At 36.5% G+C, this 17723-nt stretch overlaps 1 pseudogene; it reads left to right on the top strand.

The window, feature by feature from the left end:
• The first annotated feature begins 575 nt into the window (after positions 1-575).
• LOC149205910 (tobamovirus multiplication protein 1 pseudogene) lies at positions 576-1439 on the top strand (annotated as a pseudogene).
• Positions 1440-17723: the final 16284 nt, after the last annotated feature.

Here is a 17723-nt window from a genome sequence, read left to right as displayed (position 1 = left end):
AAAAAATAAAAATAATAGATATCAATAATAAAACAACTCTTTAGAATAACTAAATAAAAAAAACTTAGACCCCTATGATAAATACTCAAAAGAAAAGGAGACTAAAAGAGAAAATACTAAATATTTCCTAAGTGACATAAATTCAAAATTTCTCCACGTACCAAACACCACAAAGGCATAGAACAACCATGCACAAGTAACAATAGGTGTGTTGAGATATGTTTGGTTGAATATAAGAAGTTGAAATGGCTTATTTTATATTAAATATCATTCTCAAGTATTTTATTTACTTATAAATGTCTTACCTTGGAAGACATTTGTTCATATTTCAGAGAGGTTATAGACACTGGTTGGAAAAAAAAGAAATATTATAATTATATATTATATTATAAAAAATTAAAAATATGATATAAGATAAATTAAAATTAAAAATGTTATTATCAGGTAAACCAACCGGCGCCATTGATTATAAAGAGAGAGACGTCTTTCAACTTTATATATGGTTGTTCTACTTTAAATCATGGTTTATGAAATGCTGGCTTGCGAGATGGTGAGAATTTGAACAAATTAGCAGAATGTTGAGGTCGATAGCAGAATGTGCGGCTACTGTCGCTGCAGCAGGATGGTGGGAGAAGACCAAGGACTCAGCTAGCGAATGGCTGGTGGCAGCGGATTTGTACACAGTAATCTCCATTGGTTACGCGTTTGTTGGCATTGTGGCCCTCGTACAAACCATTCTGATTCAAATACGCGTTCCAGAATTTGGTTGGACAATACAGAAGCTTTTCCATTTCCTGAACTTCATCGTCTGTGGAGCACGAGTTCTCACCTTTGGATTCCACAGTCGCGTGCTCGCGTTGAAGCCAAGGGTTTTTGCAGTTGCAGTGCTAGAATTTCCAGGATTACTATTCTTGACCGCGTATACATTACTTGTGCTGTTTTGGGCACAGGTATATTATCAGGCACGAGGAAGCCCGTGGATTCGCACAATTCGGCCGGCCTATATTATTGTGAATGGTTTGATTTATGTTACCAAGTTCTGCATTTGGGTATTCATGTGGAGCGTTGGCCACAATGTTGTGCTGGAGGTGATGGGGTCATTGTTTGTTGCGGTTATATCATTTGTTGCAGCGTTGGGTTTCTTGGTTTTTGGAGGAAGGCTTTTTTTAATGCTCAGATGGTTTCCACTCGATGAGAGAAGGCGCAGCCAGAAGCTCCGTGAGGTTAGGTGTGTGATAACGATATGTTTTGCAAGTTTTTTGATAAGGTCTGGTTTTGTTGCTGTGGCTCAGCTTGGCATTGTGAAGATTCATCCAATTCTGGAGCTTGTATACTACGCGCTTGTGGAGATTGTTCCTGCAGGATTGGTCCTTTTCATCCTCCATGAGTTGCCTCCTAGAAGGATGCCAAGTCTCTACCATCCTTTACGACGTCCATGATCAACTATTCATGGAGCTATGCATTTTTTTTTTACAGGCACACTCACCAAAGAATACAAACGAATGGTGTGAATCAAATTTTACAAATACTGGCTTTTAATTACATGAATATAAATGAATTTTTCAAAGTTCAAACAACAAACTAACCATTTCAGTTTACTGGTATCCATTAAATTTGTGTAATATTCTAAAATCTACTATCTTATTAGTCGCTGCAATCTGGCAATGGCCAGGGACTATAGGAATCGAAATGTTGTTTTTAGCATAAAATTAAGCTGCTTATCATCCCAAATAAGTAGCTACTATGACGAATAACCAAACTTTTTGAACAACAATCCATTTGATCGTCTTATTTAGCCTCTTCCCGAGGCGGGGAGGCTAAAAACATACGGTTATATCATATTTGTGCTTCACATTTAGAAATTTAAAAATTTAGCTTGCAAGTAATGCTAGCATTAAATCAAAAAATCAAATTTCAATCATAGTATATTTCTTTAGTATACTAAGAGAACAAGCATCTGGCTGTCTGTCTCTACATGTACAGTTGCCACGGCTTCGTCTGCTATGGCTTCGACAACTGCTATGGCTTTTTCCAAGTGTCACGATCCATTGAAGTTATGACCTTTAGAAAACTGGATAAATTCATTCTAAAAACCTCGGCGAAGCATGCAAAACCTCGGCGAAGCATGCAATTGTAGGAGTGAGAGCAACGGAGGAGTGGTAGAAATGGAGAGAGCGCTGGTTCCTGTACCACATTTTGGAGAATGAAGTTGTGCGGCTCCTTTCATCTACACCACAGAAGACAAGGTATAAAACTTATCGGTGTTGTTGAATTTTACCAGGTTCATAGAATTAATTTTTTCGCATAGAAAATATGGGATGATGACATTTATTTCTAGGATTATCCTCCCTTCTGTATTCTATTTACAATAATGGCTTCACCCACAACAATAGTTACTCTGTAAGTTTGCAGTCTTAGGGTACAGTTCTACTTTTAAGTGCAAACAGTAACCCTCTGTTACTTAACCAGATAAATTGTATTTCCTCACATGCCTAATAAGTCCACCTATTAAACTTAAAACTATATTCCTATATTCATGATTTAAAAGGATAATGAATTTCCCATAATCTGATTTTCACTCAATAACTTAATAATCAATTAATAAATTCAACTATTAAATTCAACTATTTAGAATATCATATTCTCTATATCTTTTGTAGTGCAAGAAGTTTCTACAATTTATTCCTCTGTAGTATTCTAATGGAAGAGTTCAACTACTAAAGTCTAGATAAGCCAAACTGTAGTGACATAACAGATCGATTATAGTTCATATCTCCAGCCGTAAGTATATTCATCCAAAGCACTAGATTATGACCTTAACATACACAATTCCCATACGAACAAACCGTTATTGCTATGACGACTTCTCTTTCTTATTAATCTCAGGCCAACATACGAGGCATTATCGCATCAAAACTCTAGTTTATTGTAATAATGGAATTCTATACTTCCTCACTCTATATTTTTCCTTCTTATATCCAGATACAAACATTACGGTAATAATATTATTCTGACATATGATGCTCATCACGTATTTCCTTAATCTCAATTAACTGTATCCCTTCCATGAAATGCATTATCCTAATGAATTTTGCTTTCAACCACATATTATTTTGCACATATTAAAAAAAAGAATATTAGGAGAAAACTGTACCTTTTGCACCTTTCTCTTCCAATTGGATTTGGAATTGCACCTTCTTGTTTTTCCTCTGTAATCGCTTGTCAATGTTAAGGTGGCCCGCGGTCTGCCTGATCTGGGTTTTGCAAGAAAAGCCTTGCCCCCAAGGTGGCCTCTGCTTGCTAAGTTGAAACATTCTGAACCAGCTGTTCCTCCAGTTACATGTATTATCTCAGACAGGGTTGTCTCCTTTCCACAGAAAACTGTGAGGAAGCTCAGAGTTCTAAGAGTATCCTTCTTGACTGCCAGTGCTTGCAGTTTCTGCCCTTTCTGCGTTTTATCTCTGCAACACAGAAAGAGCATATCTTTAGCTTATCGCAACTTCTCTTCATGAATTTCAGAGTCCACAGTCGTCTTCTTCTCAACTGTGTGTAGGGCTTTAGCATACACTCATCTCTTCTGCCCCATCGAAGCTCTGCCCCATCGAAGCTCAGCAGACTTCACATTGTAGAAGACTGGAAAAATGGTTGACCCCGACTCCATCATGAGCTTGAGCTCATCCAAGCACCAACTCGATTCGGCATGAAAGAAAATAGCATCAACTTTAAACAGACAACATTCACTAATCTCAACAACTGAAACTGTGCTATCAAAGCAAGAGTCCAGTTAAACAGACTCACTTGGATGTATATTGAGAACATTACCATCACCTGACTATTCTTGACTGTTCAGATCATGCACAAAGGACGAACTGGAAGGACTCAATTCAGCAACTGTAAGCGATTCCCTTTGAACTGAGTTATTCTACCGTAATAACACGTAATTGCGGTTACTCCGGCCTAGTGGTAAATGCATGCACTGCTACTGACACGTGAAATGCATGCAAAAGGCAATATTTGTGTGTTGGAGCAGTTGAATCTTGATTTTTAAAGATACGGCGGACGCGCGCTTGCCTCGATGCCCGTAACGCCTTTGTGCTAGAATCTTTGAATTGGGTCTTTAATTCCACAAGTGGCTTTCACCGGTGGAATCAACGAATATCGCTGTGTTTGCCTTGGAATTTGGTATTTAATATGGGGTCTCATTTTCTTATTCACTCCATGTTTTGCAGAAGATTCTGGATTTCTCGAATTTTTTAATAATAAGGGATATGCCTTGTCATTATATGAAATGTGTTTCATTAATAATTAGGATGGTGACTTAGTAGGTTGAATTTAGGTGAGATGTCAAATTTGTTACATGGAAAATGTACTTTATAATAATAAAATATTGTTATTAAGATAGTGTGAAATTTATACTTATTTTCCATTCTTATAAGATTTAAATTCAAAATTTAATAAAAGTTAAATAAAATATACTTACAATTCAAAATTTAATAAAGGCTAAATACAATATAAATAAAATTGAGAAGTGTATGTATATATACATCAATCTATGGAATGATTGCATTTTCTACTTTATATCTTATGTTAAGATAGAGGAGTTCTATAACATTGCTCACAAAAACACATCGGAGCTGCACAATCGACCAGCCAAATTTGTTTTAAAAAAAAAGGATGGACCCCGTGACAAAAATAAAACTGTGTTAACGTAATGCTCGTGTAAAGTCTTCAATGTGTTCTTTGTTCATTCGAGGCAAGTTCTTTTAAATGTCTTTTTTCAAATTGGGTGATTTTCTTTTTTAAAACAAAGGTATTTACCTATTCTTTATTTTTGGAAATGTAATTCAAGGGATTCCTCTTATATGGATATTGGTCCCATGTAAAAGCAGCTCCGTCGTGACCGCTCTCATCCCACAATTAATTACAGGTCACGCGGCACTTTGCGTAGGGCTGGCTCCACTTTAAACAATGCACCTGACTTCTACGTTGTTTGGAAACAAAGAAATCTGCATGCAAAAGGCTCAGTTACTCCGCGGCCCTACGCAGGTACAGCAAAGGCCAGTGTTTGCCTCATTATTCAGATTTCTGAGATTGGATGGCCGGCGGTGTTATGCGCTATCTGATAAATCCCGAATTCACTGATATAGAGAGGTGCCGAGGTAGCTTGTACCTTGCAGACGACACATATCCACAATGCGGGACACGACCCACAACAGCAGCTCGAATGTTATGATCTCTGCATCGTCTTCTGCTCATCCTAGTCATAGAACTGCAACAAAAGCATCGCCTACCTGCTTGAGTTTTTCTTAATCAGCGGACAGTTCAGGTAACCAATGTAAAACAGCTCTCCACAATCAACAATAGCAACGATATCAACGACTTAGCACCGCGTCTCTCTCGTCCTTGCTGGAAAATTTACAGAACAGAACGCTGGCGAATTTGGCAGCAATTTCTTCACCACTAAAATAAATCTAGACAACATTATTCCACAACTCCATGCGATAATCAATGAGATGTTCCATGATTACAAGCAACTACAAACAACTTGCTTTTGTTTTTATTTGTACCTTTGGATAGAACTAGATAGACACTGGCAAACCCGTAGATGAATTTTCTCTGCTGTCCTCCATAGCCTTCTTCATGCAGGGACTTGCTACCTCGCAGCTTCCCTTGTTTAAAATACTTTCCAATTTTGGCCATAACATCTATTTTAACCTTCTTTTAATATTAATCTTATTCTTACAATTGATCTTAATCTTGCAGTTGCTGATCCTGGCCGTGGTATTTTAGCCAAACATGATAACGCCATGATATCATTTTCAACCAAGAGAATTTTAAAATAACAGAAACAACATTTTCAATGATATTAATTTCAATCCTTGTAATTTGTAAGCTAACTATGTTTAGTGGATAGAAACTTAAGAGTAAGACATGCATAACCTCCATAATATATTTAGATATGAGGAGAAGATAGATGGTTATGGTTTTTTTCAGAGGAAAAAATAAGCCGTCTTTATATATAAAAAAAGAGAGTTCATATACAAAGTTTTTCATCTAATGAAATTCTGTTCTTCTTGTTCTAGCACAGGTTCAGACTTTTCAGCTCTATGCAACCTATAAACCATGTAATATCTATCACTTACAATATGTCAAAATAGACTTTTAAGAGAATTATAGTAGATCGTTATGTATGGGATGGCGCTTGTCACATCAACCACTAAAATAATGTCAAGTTGGTGGATAAATGACAGAGTGGTATAAGTGGATTACAATAATTAATAGTAAAAAATAATTATTCTAAATTAAAGAGGGCGAAATTAAAAGGGGTTATATAGAGATTTGACATAGTAAGTAATGAGGCAAGGGAGATGACATAGCATTAGAGGTTAACTTTGGTACATAGAGATTTGACCTGGTATGTAATGGGGTAAGTGAGATGACATAGTATTAGAAGTTAACTTGTGGTATTAATGTTACATTAAAGTCTATGGTGAGGAGATGACATATTATTATAGGTTAATTTGTGGTATTAGTGTCACATCAAAGTCTGTGTTATTTTAGGTTAGCAAAATATAATCTTGTTAAAAATAATTTGGAGGTCAAATCTTGTTTTTGGTTATAATAGGAGCATAGAAGCTCGATGAAATTTGATGTGAAATCTTGATTCTATCTTTTTTAGCAAACCCCGCTATAGAGAATAGAATGACTGATCATCTGGTGTAATCTCTAAGTGATCCTCAAGCCTCCTCTTATACTTTTACTGTTGACAATTCAATGGCCAAGATTAAGTCCCTAATCAACGACTAAGACTAGATCTCACTTGATCCATGTATTTTGGACCACTCTAACACATTCATATTAATACTCATTAATATTTTATTTTCCTTAAGTTTAAACTTAGGGACTCTATTAAAAATATTAATTATTTTAATATCTCCTGATCTGTTTAGAATTTGATCTCCCTTTCTGGGTATTGGAGATCTCATGTTACCCAACCTCTCCATCAAATTTCGTGGCTAGAGCACATCCGATACTACCCCAAATCAGCACTCCCTCTTAGCGAGGACTATGCTCTAGCAATACTCCTCATTGAGTATTGCTCTGATCATCCGACATCGGTACATGTGCTGATGTTAGGCCTTCCTACCCAACATCCTCTACATTGTTGCCTCCTGTACTGCTGCCCATGGTTCTGCTACTACTACTACTGCATTTGTACTTTAACTCCCTCTGCATCCATGCTGCTGCTGGTCCTTTCTCCCAGAACTACATCCGCACCTCACCTTCTCTCATCATGTTGCCCACTACTGCACTGCAACTCAGTTACTGATAAGTAAGTAACTGATCTCCCAATTGACCTCCCTGTTGGACTAGAAATACCCACTGATGCTGAAGCTCCCTTTGTCATTGACAAGTTATCCCTCTCTCTGACCTCCGCACTGCTGCAACAAATCCCTACATCTCACACTGTTGCACACCTCGTTATGCCTTCCTGCACTGGTGCAACACTCCTATGCCTCTCGCACTGTTGTAGCTTGCTAGCTCTGCACTGTCTTGGCATTTCTGCATTGTAGCTCTCTCAACCGCTCCATCTGCATCCGTCTCTACCCACATCAGTCAGTCCTACTACTCCTCTTCAAGGCTCCCGTAGCAAGGTCTAATCCAAGAGGCTGGGTACCTCGAGGATCCTGCCCCTCATCGCCTGTAGTCCACCTGACTACAACTCGATGTCTCCCCACTTCTACTCAAGTGGTGTGTGTGCACTCAATGCCAGTCATCAACTGTCAAAACTTCCTTCTCTGCCCGTGCTGGCGCTGCCTTAGTCTCGAAAGACTCTTCCATACTCTTCTTCCTTTGGCATTGGGTCGCATAATGACCCATCTCCCCACAATGGAAGCACTTGATCTTGGAGAGATCTTTCTTCTTCTACTTCTCCTGCTTTCCCTCAGATGCTAGGGCCACATCCTCCTCCTCTAGCTAAACTTTGATCCCTTTGCTGCTGCTACCTGTCTTCGACTACCATATAATCTCTTCCTGGTGAAGAGCTGCCCACATCTCGTCTCAAGGTAGGAGAGTCCCTCTGCCCATGATACTCTGGAAAAACACTTCCCAATCTTCTGAGACAACATTCAAGGCTATCCTCACCATAAGCTCTTGATCTGGTGTCGCTCCTATAGCAGTCAACTAGTCTCGAATCTCATTCAGTCCTCCGAGGAAGGTGTCAATTTGATAGGACCTCATGTGGTTCTCGAGCAACATTCTTCTCTGCACAAAAGTATGCTGGTATAGGTTCTTAAGAGCCTTCCACATCTCAACGGCCGTTTCCTTCTCGGCTATATGTGGTACCACATGATCCTTGAACCCGTCAAGGATAATGCACTTGGTCCTCGCCATTGCCTCTTCATACTTTTCGTTATCATTGGGGTTGATTGGGATAGCGATAAACTTCAAGGCGAAGCTCTTGACACGATTCTTGTTAAGCACTGAAAAGATTCTGGCCATCCAGACTGTGAAGTTCGATGCTCCGTCCAGTCTATCCTGGTCTCTTACCCTGTGTAGTGCCATGACTCTCCTCTACTTCCCTCCTGGAAGTTCTCTGTTTGACTCCTCTGAGTCTCTACTTCTCGTCTGGAAGTTCTCTTTTGGACTCCCCCTGAGTCTCGATTTCCCTCCTAGAAATCCTTCTGCTGCTTGTCGAGATGCTCCCTACTCTGATCGTCTTGTGCAACTGCATTGCTGATCCAGGTTCCTTGGCTAGAAACCTAGGTAACAACTCCTATGGCCCTGCTCTATCAGGTACTGTTCTAACTACAGTACCTCACCAGCTCCAACAATTGCCTCTCTATGAACTGCGTCACCCCTTCTCTACCTCACGCTAGCTCAGCGTCAGCCTTGGGATGCCCTGCGTCAGCCCTCTGGCCCTCTGCATCAGCAACGCTAGCCTCTCTGAGGCTCTGCACAACTCTTGGCTTCTTCTGCGTGGCTCTTGCTGGCTCTGTGTTACACTCCTTGGCTTCTGCGCTGCTAGAAACAACTTCTTTCAACTCAGGACAACTGTTTTCTGCTGCAATTGCTCCGCTCGGCTGATGTCTTTTATTCCTCCTATGATCTGCAATCACGCTCTGATACCATGTTCAAGTTTCTAAGGTTACTTAGTTTAGAAACCCTTCATGCAATTTTTCTGATTTATTCCTACCTACTTGTTATTTTTCTTTAACAAGTTATTTACAAAGTAAACACTAAAAATAAACACTAGTGCATGCTAAACATATTACAAATCAACAAGTAAAAGAAACAAGAACAAACACACCATATGACACCATTATTTTTGGATTAATGTCCCTGGAAAAACCCAATGTGGGAAAACCGGTGTAGCTATCTGAGGGTTTTCTTATTATACAATATCAGAGTACAATCTGGGTGTTGAAACTGGCCTACCCAACAGAGAATTTCCTTAGCAGCTATACCTCGCAGTTTGAGAGAAATCTCCTAGCTAAAACCCCAGAAAATCCTTCCAGTAGCTCCTCAACACAAAACTGCTCTGCAACCCCAGCATCTGCCCAATCTGGACTACGTCAGCCCATCTTTGTCTCACGCTGGCCGGGTGTCAGCCTTTCTTGGCCTGCGTCAGCCCCAGGAGGCCCTGCGTCAGCTTTCTGGGCCTCTACGTTAGACACGTTGGCCTCTCTGGTGCTCTGCGTAGCACTTGGCTGCTTCTGCGTGACCCGACATGAGCCCTTGCTGGCTTTGCGTTACTCTCCTTGGATGCTACGCTGCTCTCTTGGAACAATCTCTGCCTTCTCTGTTTCTCTGTACTCAATTCCCCTCAGCTGCTCTCTCGATCACTGATTCCATCTCCCTTAGCAAACCTCGCCCTAGAGAATATAATGACTGATCATCTGGTGTAATCTCCAAGCGACCCTCAAGCCTCCTCTTATACTTTTCCTGTTGACGATTCAACGACCAAGATTAAGTCCCTAATCAACGACTAAGATTAGATCTCGCTTGATCCATGTCTTTTGGATCACTCTAACACATATTCATATTAATACTCATTAATATTTTATTTTCCCTAAGTTTAAACTTAGGGACTCCATAAAAAATATTAGTTATTTTAATATCTCTTGATCTGTTTAGAATCTGCCCAAACCCTTTCTGGGTATTGGAGATCTCTTGTGCCCCAACCTCTCCACCAAATTTTGTGGCTAGAGCACATCTGATGCTACCCCAAATCAACACTTTAGGTTCAAAGTTAATCCATACTAAAAGGATGATCCTTGTCCAAAATAGAAAAAGGAATGAGAGTATCTCCAAAATTAGGATATGGATGCAATGTCCACGAAATAATAATAATCAAAATACAATTGAAAAATATGCGATTAGAGGTTTCTGTCTAATGGAAGTTACTTACCATTCAAGGTATCTGAGTCATAAATGGCATGTTCATTATTTTTCCATACTAAAATATCATGTATCTGACAAGATTTGACTTAACAAGATTCATTTCGAGACCTATTTGCATGGATGTATTACAAAATTGAGGTTTTGAGTTCATATGTCAAGTTCATAACTCGTGATAGCTTGATGACTTGGTTCAAAAAGTCAAGATTTGAGTTTCATATCTTTGGCCTTTTTGATAGGAAATGTACCTATAAAAATAAAACACCTTGAAGCATAAGAAAAAAATTAATTTCATAACTAGAACCCCTCTAAGGACTAGTAGGTTGGAGCTACACAACAAATCAGTGAGCAGTGGTTTCTTTGAAGATCTTATGTCTCACCTACCAATTGTAGTTGGAGGGATTTGATATGCTTCAATATACTTCTCTCACATGTGTGAATATCCTCATTCATTCATTGATAGAAACATGTGGCCTAAATACCTTCCAAGGTTACATGGCTCTAATGATGTTTCAGTTAAGAAACATCTTAGGTGTTTTGATAGATTCAATGACAATTTTGATATAAAACATAGACTTGATATAGTTGTTTGTGGTATCCTTGTATTGTGATGCCAAAAAATTCTATACAAAACTGCTTGCAAGTAATATGGTGTGTTTAGGAAAGCTACAAGAAGTTTTCCAAGCTATTGGAAAGACCTCAATAAGGATGATTATTTTTTTTCGAGGGTGGTTCTAAATTTATTATGTCATTTGGCTATTCAAAATATTCATTATTATTTTGTCGTTTATATACCTGATGAATTTAGTGCAAAATATACCAACTTTCTCCATCATGTTGAGAATCAAATCAAATATTGTTGATTATATTTGAGTTGAGTTGCAATGAGCGAATGATTTTCTCCTAAGTTGGGAGTTCATAGTTTCATCAACATTTCTAGTTTGGGGCTTCTCAACATCCCATAAGGGAATCCTTTCCCCAAGTTGAAGCCATTCTTAACAATGAATTTGTCACATGCATCTTCAACATAAATTATCATTCATGTTCATGGCATTCCCCTTTGGTTCTTGAGTTTGCAATTGGGTCAAGTTTCATTTTCAGGAATCCTCAAATTGACATTAGAAACACCATGTTCGGCTCCATTTTGCTTGACTTCACTCATATTTTTAGCAAGGTTTTACATTGGTATGCACAACGCTCCATGATCTCAATGATTATATCTCTTTATTTTCAACAACTTCATACTTTTAAAAACATTCTAATTTAGCAAGTCATGTGCATGCAAAATTTTTGAATTTACATTTTTGTCTTTGGAAACATATATTTGTGTTTTTGGAATTTCTTTTATATTTTTAATCAAGTCTAATTTATATGTGGCTAGTCTTAAAAATGTGCCATGCATGCTATTTTTTTTCAAGATGGTGTTATTTTAAACAAGGTCATCTTCAGAAGTGTGCGTTATTTATGCAATGGGTTATATTTGGATGCATGTGGGTACATGCACACATGATGGGCAAGAGGTTTTATGTTTTTGCAAAATATTTTCTAATTTTAGAGTTGTGCATGTAAGGTTAACAAAATAATTTTTCTATTTTAAGATCTTGTCATTTTAGATAGTGGGGGGCATTGTCTTTGTGACTATTTCTGGCATCTTGTATGGGTTATATTTGGGAGGAAAACTAAATAGGAGGGCGTTTAATTTGAGAAAGTGAACTATGTTCATATGTGAGTGCACTCTACTTTTCCCTAGTAGAGCAGCAAGTAGATCAACGGGTATGTTCGCCCATGAACACAAGTTACGTACCTTGGTAGAGTCCATTGTGTGATTTGGCATTCTTTAAAAAAATAATCATAATCAGTACAATGTTTTATTTCGAACATATATTCAATTAGGAGAGGAGTAAGCTAAGGGCTTTGGGTTAGTGAATTTATAGTCCTCCAATTTCCATTCTTCACTTTCGAGTTCCTATCATATCAGAGCAATGAGTGAAGTTGATCCCATAGTATTCACATGGGATTGTCCCCGACTCCTGTGAGAATAAAGTGCTTGAGTAACAATCTTAAGTCCCTTGAGTTCATTATGGTGTTAATGCGATAATCTCAGACCTTGCGTTTACAACTCTAAAATAAAGGAGATTTTTTTTGACAATCAACATTTTGCAGATTTGAAGTCTTTTGTATGGCCAAATTGAAGCTTTTTACTTCAAATCACAAAAGTTTCCACCTGAGACTAACAAGTGCAAGCCCAAAGAAAGAAACATTGTGCAAGGTGTTTACAAGTGTTTCAAACCTATCAAGAAAGCATAACAGATAACAATACATTAAAATTTACTCAGAAAACAATTATTGCATAGTACATTGTAAAATATACACATGTAAAATGCTATTCTTATCCATCTGAATCTAGTTTTAAGCCAATATCTAATTTAATTATCAATGAAGCATGACTAGTCCATGGTCTTCATTATCCTTCTTTATTAAAAAAATCATCTATAAAGACAATCTCATTAGGATGTTAAAGATTTATTTTACAGTGATGTTGAATATCATATGGTTGAAAAGAATGTTAAGACATATTCAATGGGAAATATTCGCCTTTTCATTCAGCGTACACTAGAAATCAATTCAAGCATTGGCAGCTCATGTTTCAATCAAGACTCATAGTTATCCATCAGTATGTAGACTCTCTTGACATTGATGTAACCATATTGGCCCTCCTTGCCTATGTAAGGGTGGCCTTTGGAGTAAAATCCTGGTTCATTGATATATACAATTTGATGTAGTCTATAAATGTGCAGTAATTTGATGTATGATGCATTTTCAGAAAATATAAAAGAAAATAAAAGTTTTGACAAACTTCTACATACTAGAATTGGAGAAAAAAATGCATCAAAGCAAACCATAATATGGAAGCCTTAACACTGAAAGAGTAGAATCATAGGGGCATTTATAATACACCACATATCACTCAAATAAGTTATATTTCTAATCCATTTAACCATATCAAGGGTTGACTTAACATTTCTTTGCGAATAACTAATATTTGAAAATCCATATTTTGAGGCTAAAAAGTTCGGAAACTCCACCAAATACCATATCACCCAAAGTGTTCATCCAAAAATAGCATAACGCGTATATGAGATTGTGATTCTTTCATAGCTAAAAGATAAGGTCTAATCTTTCTTACTTCGATATTGTATTAATGCTTCGAATCCTTCATTCTTCTCAAATTTTGCAATTTTATGAACTCTACCAAACGCTGAAAATACCTAATAATTCAAAATAAGCAAATAAATCAATCCTTGCGACTGTTCTTGAAACTCAAGAAATTTAAAATATATACCAAACTAATTGAAATAAATATTTCGCATACCGTATTTAAAAAATAACAATGTAAACTTTGAAACGAGAACTGTAAACTCAAAACAAGAACTCTAGCCAAAAAACCCCAAAAAACATGAAAAACAATCCAAAAAAATAAAATTGTGTATTCTAAAATGATGTTTTATTTTTTTAGGGTTAACTTTCAACATATTTAAAAAATGGCAATAAAACCAATTTTTTTTGTGCAAAATAAAGGAAAAAAACACTAATGTTTTTGGTAGAATAACATTTTTCTTTCCCAGGTATAATTTCAACATTTTTTAGTAATGACGTTAAAGATAAAATAATGAGATCCGAAACACATTAAAATTCCAACAATTTTCATCCATGTCATTAAACATATAATAACATGACACTAAAGATCGCTAAAATTCTAATTTTTTTCAACCATAACATTAAAGATGAAAATAAATTGAATTTTTTTCAACCATAGAATTAAAAAACTCTAAGTTTTCAACACATTTAAACCATGACATTATGAACAAATTACATGACTAAATTAATCAAAATATCAATACTTGTAGATTGAATGAAACATAAATTATATCTCTAAGTTATTGTTGCATTGTGGATATTCTAAACAAATAAATTCATCATAATTAAAACATATAATCCAACAAACATAAAAATGACTCATAACTTCATTTAACATCATATGGAAATCAAAATTTTTATTTCAAGATACCATGCAAACATCAATTATATAAACTATCTTAGACAATTATTCAAAATCACTCATATCTTCTTGCACACCATTAGAATTCACATCTTCAGATGAATGTCTAGATGCAGATGAAGATGTTCCATATTATTCTCTTTCATCAACTAGTGCCCCATTTGAGTCCACATGCATGCCCACCATTTCAGGTTTCAAAATTCTTCTAGATCTATGACTGGGTTCAGCAGAATCCCATCTCAACACTATTTCTTCTGGTAGCAACCTCTTCAGAATCTCTATCGTCCTGAAGCGAAGAGTTCCTTTCTTTGTTAAATTGAAGTCATAAACAAGTATGTCAAAATCCTCCAATTTTAAGAGGTCTGTGCAGAAATGATTTATATTGTACCATTTCTTTTTCTCTTTCCGCCAATTTTTTTATCAACTACCTTCTTTGGCTTGTACACACCATTTAATGTGTGTGTATTTGTGGCATACCAATGTACTTCAACACCTGCAACATCTTAATTTTTTATAATGACCTTTATAACCTTGGCAACCCAAAATGGATAACTATTAGCATCTCCCTCTGCTAGCATTGCGATCATTCAACCCTCCTTAATATCCTGTATTGAACCCCTGTAAAGGTCTTCCATGGCTTCACATTGTGAACGAGATCTTCTGGAACCAATATACATTTCTCTTTCCAGTACCTGTGAATAATTAATAATACCTTGAGATTGTTACTGTTCAACAATGTTTCTTTCCTCATGTTCATTTGACACATTTTGTGGCCAAATAAATGGAGTTTTCAAAAGTATATATTCATTTGTTGTTCTTGAAATGATATCACTCTGATTATTGAAAAAAGACTCCCACCAAATTGAATCAACAATATCAAAGTACTCATATGTATATCTAATACATTTTTTGATTTCTTCTAGGCAATCAGAATAATTTATATCTCTCTTCTGCCTGCGTGCATTATGAACTTCAGCAACTGATTGTAATAACAATATATTTGACGCAAATATTGGATGATCTGGAATGAACTTCAAAAATTCAAAACCTGACGACGGTGCCCATTCTGCACTAGTTGAATACTTCTTGCCTGATATTAGTTCTTTCCCATCAATTTTTAGATATGAAATTGATGTTGGAAGCTAATGTCCTTAAGGTTTCAATGCATTTCTCCTCACCATGCGATCCGAGGATAAATCTCCGCATGTCAACAGTTTCTTCCAACACATTAAAATTATGCTCTAGCATGTATGATTTCTTAATACATTCAATTAATGATGACAAGCTCCAAACATCCTTCCTCCTCAATATGGTCATGAGTCCCAACAAGAAGGAAACCAACCTTTAACTTCTAAAAAAATCTCAATTCAACAAGCATGTTTAGATATCTAAAAACAATCTGATTTTTTTTCACGACAAGTGTTGTCCAATTGTAGATACAAAACTTCAGGAAGATTACCAGATCAATGAGAAATCACATCAAGAATTATGGTTATTGTCACATTTGCATCATTATGAATATTTGGAGCTGTGAAGTATACCATTGGCAACATTTTCCCATTGAAGACCATACAACCGACCAAGTGAAACTGAATAAAATTTTCCTCCTGCAAATTTTTGGGTGTGCGAATAAAATGTGATAGAAGTGTTTTATTCTAGTCTATACTATCAATTATCAAACCCAAATATTTATTTGGAATACATAACACTTCTTTCGATGCTTGTACAACTTTTTTCTTTCACTTGTTTGCTATTCGCGATGATCTTGAAGCACTTTGACAATACATAACATAAAAGAAAGCCATTAATAAATATGTTTTCATAGTTGATGACTATACAATGTTAAAAAGTAATGTTATGAATGCTTACCTCTTTCTGCCCCTTGACATTTATCCCATTTTATTTAAGAGAAGAACATTTAATGCAAACCCCCATCCTTTTCTTCTTAGGAATACAGACATTGTTAAATTCTTTCTTCCATATCTTCACAAAATATTGATATGTAATAAATCAACCATTTCCTTCAACACCTTCTGCATATTCTTTGTCTAAGTTGTAGATTTCTCATCTTGAGAAATTATCTGGAATATGTATTGTGTCTCTATTTGGCAAACACTCTCCATGATTTGAAAATAAGTATTTCATTTATGACATTGCACTATTTGATAATGGCCTAAACTGTCATTATGAAGTACTTCTGAATAAAATGTGGGATCATTTTCCAAATTTTCTTGGATTCTTGACAGATGAAAATTACCAATTGAATGAAACATTTTGAAAGCCTTTCTATAGATAAATAAAGACCCAATATGATAATCATAACCTGATAATGTAGATTGCACGCACCCCACTAAATATAAAATTTTCATGATTTTATTCATTGACAAATATCTCTTCCTTTTCTCCAATGCAAACTTGAAATCCATATGTTTCAAGCAATCCTTTTGACAACATTCACTTGAAAGGAGAGCACTGATATAACTTCTTCTTATGAGATATTCTGCTGTACCCCTTGTATAACTAGAAAACCTTGGATTGATACTAAAAGGTCTGCTCCTACTCCTCGATATGATATTTGTTGGCCACGTCTCCATCATTGAATCATCACCATCTGTATAATAATTTTCATCATCATTACGAGGAATAGTATCCTCATTATGATCATCTGTGCTTTTGAAATACTAACTTGGAGGATATTCTTCATCTTTCCCTTCATCAGTGCTACCCTCATTGTCCTTAGAATTATGACTAAATGGGAAATTTGACTCTCTGTTTATTGGATATTCTTCATCATGTGCATTGTCAGTGCTGCTCTCATAGTCCTTAGGACTAGGACTATGCAGAAAATGTGAATTTTTATTTACTAGAAATTCTTCACCCTGCCCTTCGTCACTACTGCTCCCATAGTCCTTAGGAATAGGTCTAAGTGGAAAATGTGACTTTCTATTTACTGGAAATTCTTCATCCCGCCCTTCATCACTACTGCTCTCATAGTCCTTAGGATTATGACTAAGTGGAAAATGTGACTCTCTATTTACTGGAAATTCATCATCCTGCCCTTCGTCACCACTGCTCTCATAGTCCTTTGGATTAGGACTAAGTGGAAAATGTGGCTCTCGATTTATTGGAAATTTTTGATCCTAGTCTTCATCACTGCTGCTCTCATAGTCCTTAGGATTACGATTAAGTGGAAAATGTGACTTGATTTATTTGAAATTCTTCATCCTGGACTTTATCACTGCTACTCTCATAATCCATAGGA

The sequence above is a fragment of the Pinus tabuliformis genome, chromosome 1_2 (assembly GCF_031772625.1).
Source record: "Pinus tabuliformis cultivar Carrire ecotype Pingquan chromosome 1_2, CPIR1, whole genome shotgun sequence".
In the NCBI taxonomy this organism is placed as follows: Eukaryota; Viridiplantae; Streptophyta; class Pinopsida; order Pinales; family Pinaceae; genus Pinus; species Pinus tabuliformis.
The sequence above is the reverse complement of the archived record's forward strand: the minus strand, read 5'-3'. Positions and strand labels throughout refer to the sequence as shown.